The sequence below is a fragment of the Schistocerca americana genome, chromosome 8, assembly GCF_021461395.2.
Source record: "Schistocerca americana isolate TAMUIC-IGC-003095 chromosome 8, iqSchAmer2.1, whole genome shotgun sequence".
In the NCBI taxonomy this organism is placed as follows: domain Eukaryota; kingdom Metazoa; phylum Arthropoda; class Insecta; order Orthoptera; family Acrididae; genus Schistocerca; species Schistocerca americana.
In genome coordinates, this window is record NC_060126.1 from 386224856 (window position 1) to 386231063 (window position 6208).

Consider the following 6208-nt stretch of genomic DNA (forward strand, 5'->3'; position numbering starts at 1 on the left):
TAATGGCTCAGTCTGATAGCCCTAGACCTATCTGCAAAAAACCTGAAATCTAACGTATGTGCCACAATCATGGCGAAGCATAATCCACTCCGTCTGCAGGCCAAAAGTGGCCCATCGGGACCATCCGAGCGCCGTGTCATTCTCAGTTGAGGATGCGAATAGGAGGGGCGTGTGGTCAGCACACCGCTCTCCCGGTCGTTATGATGGTTTTCTGTGACCGGAGCCGCTACTATTCGGTCGAGTAGCTCCTCAATTGGCATCAAGAGGCTGAGTGCACCCCGAAAAATGACAACAGCGCGTGGCGGCCCGGATGGTCACCCATTCAAGTACCGGCCACGCCCGACAGCGCTTAACTTCGGTGATCTGACGGGAACCGGTGTATCCACTGCGGCAAGGCCGTTGCCTGAAGTATAATCCGATGAGCAATTATTCTCGCAGTTTTTGCACCACTACTTACCTTACAGTTTGTAAAACACACAAAAAATAGGAAATGGTTTGTGTTGACCACCGTCTATAAAATACTTATGCTTTTTTCCAGTTTTGCTTCACACAGACCAACGTTCCTGCAGAAGGCACAACTGTGATTACACTTCATGCCTGAAATTAAGTGAAAATTGGAAAATGAATACAAAAACACGTAGACAGTCACGCTTTTAGACACGGATTTCATAAGGACACGCGAATGAAAATAAATCATAGAAGCTTTAGTAAAATTTGTGATTAGTAAGACTCAATCCATAACGATTAATACACAAAACATAAAAACTGTCTGGACGTGGACCACATGGCATACAAGGCCACCACATAGAAAATATCTGAACTAAGAAAAATTCTAGGTACATCACAAAATGCTGAACAAGCTTAAAGAAGAGAGAGTGTGATGTAGCAAGTATGCCTACGGGTATGGGTTCACTAATGAAAGACTGATAACTGTACTACGTGCATGGGTAGCTAAGTACCTCACTGAACAACAGAAGCTCAGTTTGAACAGAACTTAAGGTGAATTTAAAGTTGTGGACGTACTGCAGACAGGCCGTGCGGTTCTAGGCGCTGCAGTCTGGAACCACGAGACCGCTACGGTCGCAGGTTCGAATCCTGCCTCGGGCATGGATGTGTGTGATGTCTTTAGGTTAGTTAGGTTTAATTAGTTCTACGTTCTAGGGGACTAATGACCTCAGAAGTTGAGTCCCATAGTGCTCAGAGCCATATTTTCGTACTGCAGATAAATATTATGCCATGCTGCAAAATGCAAGGCACAATCGAGCATTCTTCTTGTAGCTCGTTGCATGTGAATAACCCTGATAAATTAACCTCAAAGCAAGTCACCACACCCGTTATCAGCGGCAAAAACGCGGGACCAACAACCACGAACAACATCAGAACCAGAACAGCACACGAAAAGTCGGCCGGAAACGGTGGCGAATCAATCTATTCCTCGTTCAACGGGGCTCACACACATATCACCCAGCCCATACAGGCACGTGATTCGCTCGTAGCAAAAGTATTCCTTAACAGACATGCATTTACTCGACTAGTCAGAAACTGAAATAGCTTAAGTAAACGATCAATTGATAAGGGACGTCTTTGCAACAGGCTTTCGATTCAGAAATCTTGGAAGTATGGACAATTTGAAAGCCGACATGAAAGCGAACAACTTTTAAGTTTTAACAAGGAGGATCTCCATTAGTTTCATTGCTTATATATTTGCTATAAGCAACAAAGTCTATTCTCAGAATTTCGGACACATAATGAATACAGTAGATATTCCTTCCTGTCTTGACTTATTGTAATATTCTTCAGTTCATTCCCTATTTTCCTAGAGAATTCCTTTCGTATAAGTGTATCCTTATCAACGACTTTGATTGATAATTCTTTTCCTTCTTAGGACCGTCTTAGGAGATACGTTATTTTTAATTTGCTTTATGATTAGAATGTTTATGACAGTGACGGTGACAGACACACACAAGAAAAAAGAACAAGAATCTTGATCTTTCATAAGAAATTTCCTAAAAGCACTTAATGACATGCCAAACAAAAAACGGCACTTAATATGTACAGCTTTTTACTGGTTTTACGAATACAGCCTAAAAGAAATATTTGACCTTGGGATATCTCTTGGCAATCCCTACAAAGATCAAACTAATACCAGACGTGTAAATGTCAAGTGTAAAGAAATTACAAACCTGAGTGTATTTCTGTCGATAAAAACCTTAGCCAATACGACAGATAATTATAAAACGTGCAGCTTGTTAATATGAATGTTTCGTGTTAAAAATGTTAATAAAGTATGTATTTTAGTATCATAGAATAACTATACAATGTAAAGATATTCTTTATAACCACAGAAATCCTATCTCATTAATGTGAAAAAGACTTGGTTCAAAGATCAAATCCTACTTTTGGCTCTGTTGTTAAAAAATTAAGTTGGTTTGCTGTTCTGACGCACTAAGTATTTGATGTACGTATTTTCTGTTACAATATAGGTAAAAAGTGAATCTCTCCTTCCTTATTCAAAACCTCTCTCTCTTTGTGCAAATATTTAAGTGAAAATAATCATTTACAGTGGGTTTTGCACAACTATAATGAGATTTTCACTCTGCAGCGGAGTGTGCGCTGGTATGAAACTTCCTGGCATATTAAAACTGTGTGCCGGACCGAGACTCGAACTCGCGACCCTCGTCTTTCGCGGGCAAGTGCTCTACCATCTGAGCTACCCAAGAGAGCCTCTGTGAAGTTTGGAAGGTAGGAGACGAGATACTGGCAGAAGTAAAGCGGTGAGGACTGGGCGTGAGTCGTGCTTATGTAGCTCAGATGCAAGCCGCCACGGTAGCTCAGCGTGTTCGGTTAGAGGGTTTAGCTACCCTTTGTAATAAAAAACTGGGTGGACGGACCAACGGACAACCTGAACGAGTGTCATCGGACGCCCGCTACGAACAAAGTTAACGAACAATGGAACAAAATGAGATTAGAAAAAAAAAGAGATGGTAGATCACTTGCCCGCGAGAGGCAAAAGGCCCGAATTCGAGTCTCGGTCCGGCACACAGTTTAAATCTGCCAGGAAGTTTCAGTTTTGTAGAAGATTGCCCATCTGGCTTTCTTTCGTTGTAATGGCGCACAGGTGGCCAATACGTGAAATTTAATTAAAATATTAAATATTGGGCTTCACCTTCAAGTTAACAGAATAAATGCTTTGAATATCGATAGTAATTTTCGATCATTAATATTTGCAAAGTCCATTTTATCAGAATCTTTACGGAATTACTTACATAAATTTAACTACAGCAGGCAACAAGCCTTAGGTTTGCTTCACGATATTTCTGAGTTTGCAATTAAATTTATTTCTGTCAAGTAAATGCTTCACCAAACTGAAGCACGTGTGGTAAAAAAGAAATAATTTATCGTGAGTACAAATCCCTGTCCTACGTAGGTGGTTATGTCGTCTCTCTCTCTTCGAACAATTTATTTATCAGGCAATAACAATAATAGTTTCATGTTACCTCTGATTATGTTTGAGCTCGCCGCGAGTCTGGATAACGTAATTAAACCATTACAACCAAAACTGTACCCATTTTACTAATATTTTTGTCGGCGTAGCAACTTTGATTATCTTCGCCGTATGTGTGTAAGCCGCATTTACGAGCATGCAGAATATAAGCACCGCCAACAGTGCATTAAATAATCTTCAGCTTTTTCCAAACAATCCCGACCACATCTAACATTAAAATCATAACATTGTATAACCAAAGAAGAGAGAGAGAGAGAGAGAGAGAGAGAGAGAGATCGACGATGTACGCGGCGCACAACGTATGGCTCGATTCTAAGCAAATACAAAATTTAATAGAAACCATTATTTTATTGTATTTTCTTGTATTTTTCTCGTATTTGTAATTAATCGATGAATGTTTCTTTCCACATGTTCATCATTTGTGCTTGATTGGATATAATCCTAAAACCTGCCTTGCACTGAGAGGAAATTATAATGACAAGTAATTATACCTGCATGTCTGGACAAGGGTACATGACATACAACCTGGACCTACCGCTGAATGTAATTAAGGTAAGGGCACTAGTGTATGTTTCCTTCGGTTTTCTGTGCTGATAGGTCAGGAAAGCTCTTAGATACTCCACTGTACATTTTCTTATTGTGAGTTAGGTATTGTTTTGTATATGTGTAATTTATACTACAGCAAGAGGCTCTATTTGTTTGAAGTTTTAGTTAGGACTTTACTGAATTTAGCAGCAAGTAACACTCGAAGCCGAAATAACAAAATGGCTCTGAACACTATGCGACTTAACTTCTGAGGTCATCAGTCGCCTAGAACTTAGAACTAATTAAACCTAACTAACCTAAGGACATCACACACATCCATGCCCGAGGCAGGATTCGAACCTGCGACCGTTGCGGTCGCTCGGCTCCAGACTGTAGCGCCTAGAACCGCACGGCCACTTCGGCCGGCCCGAAATAACAGCTGGTGCAACAATTAACTGGCGAGTTGCCAGCCACAGCTAGCACGAAAGAGACTGTATTTATTTATAGTACGTATTGTGTCAGAACGAAACAGCAATCGATAAAAGAATCTGAATACTCCGATTTCGAATGTCTTGAATTACCATATGAAAGTAGTGAGTTAACTGAACTTGTGGTACAAAAAGTCAGAAACGAAGCCGCTTTCGGCAGTGGCGAACCCACAAATGATTTGAGAAACAAACTGAGCCAGATTCAACACAGCCTGGCGCAAGAACCTCCGCAATGGCAAAGGGAAATACACGATAGAATTGCAATGCTAGAACGTAGTGAGTCTAGCGTGCAACATATTGAGTGAAATATGATTCAAGGTGGTAGACGTTACGGTAACAAAAGTTGTTATCAGTCACAACTTTCCCTGAGCGAAATGTTCACAGTCTCTACTCCAGACAGGAGGGAAGCTGCAAACTGACGCACAGCCGAGCTACGCTGAGATTAAGGTGCAAGAAAGTCTTATAAAACATATGCACTTTCAAATATTTTCGGCAGAAAGAGAGACCGTCCACTCGTTCATTTTCATTAAAAGCTTTACACGCATTCTGCCCAAGGTTTGGACGGAGCGACAAAAAATAGAGTTTGTGACTTCACATGTATTAAGTGAAGCTGCTCTGTGTCAATAGAGGCAGCTGACAGGTGTCAAACACTAGAAGAAATCGAGAAAACTTTCTTAGCAAAATACTGGAATACTTGTACTCAAGAACGTCTTAGGCAAGAGGTGTACAATCCTACCGTGTACAACTCGAAGTTAGGTAGCATCAGAAAATACATAGAGTCACATTAGTAAAGGCCGCTTCTGGGACGAACCCATGACAACGAGAGTGGTATCAAGAATATTAAAACCGGAATTATTTATTACAGTCAGAGAGCAGTTAGTTGTTTCTGAAGATGACTTGGGAAGATTTCTAGCCATTGTGGATTCACTAGATTTAATCCATGAAGGCAGAAGAAAGATTAGCTCGAGTAATGGCAGTTACCCTCCGCAGAACGGCCGAAATAATAATAATAAAAAAGGCATTGGTAGCGTACACAGAAAAGGGAAAATTTATTATAACAACAGTGACCATAATAACGGCGGTTATAAGCAGCCACAAAAGAACGCGGCGTACACGAACTCAAATGGGAACGGGTAGGTCAATAATCAGTAAGGACGTAACAGGAAGAGACGTGGAGACGTCTTGGGACACAACAATGCATAAAACTAGTCGATCTAATTCCGACAAGTGAGCTGATCAACAGGTGGCTCAGACGAATCAAAACTTGGGGCACCTTAGGGAAACATTCAATAGAGAAGTAATTCCGAGCACAATAATGTGCAGGAGCAAAACAGTCGTAAGATGCAGCAACATCAGGACCAACGAGTTAGAATAATACAAATTGTGGACGAATGCCTTCCGGTAATGGTCAAAGACAAAAGTGAAGGTACCTCTATAAACTCTGTAAACATGTGGCGTTACAACGACGGCCGGGATATGCGCAGTGCAAGCTGCAGGAACTATAAAAGGTTACATATATAACAAGGCGATGTACCCACATGAAACATACTGCCACGCTATATATTCCATTCCGTGGACAAAGAAGGAAGCGATAACAAAGGAAATAGGAAGACGATCGAATGGGATATACCGGAGCCTTTCTATTCTCCGTATAGTAGTCCACTATTGGCAATAGGAAAGACAAACTTTG

At 41.0% G+C, this 6208-nt stretch overlaps 1 pseudogene; it reads right to left on the reverse strand.

Moving 5' to 3' along the window:
* Positions 1–286: 286 nt before the first annotated feature.
* On the reverse strand, positions 287–404 carry LOC124546040 (annotated as a pseudogene).
* Positions 405–6208: the final 5804 nt, after the last annotated feature.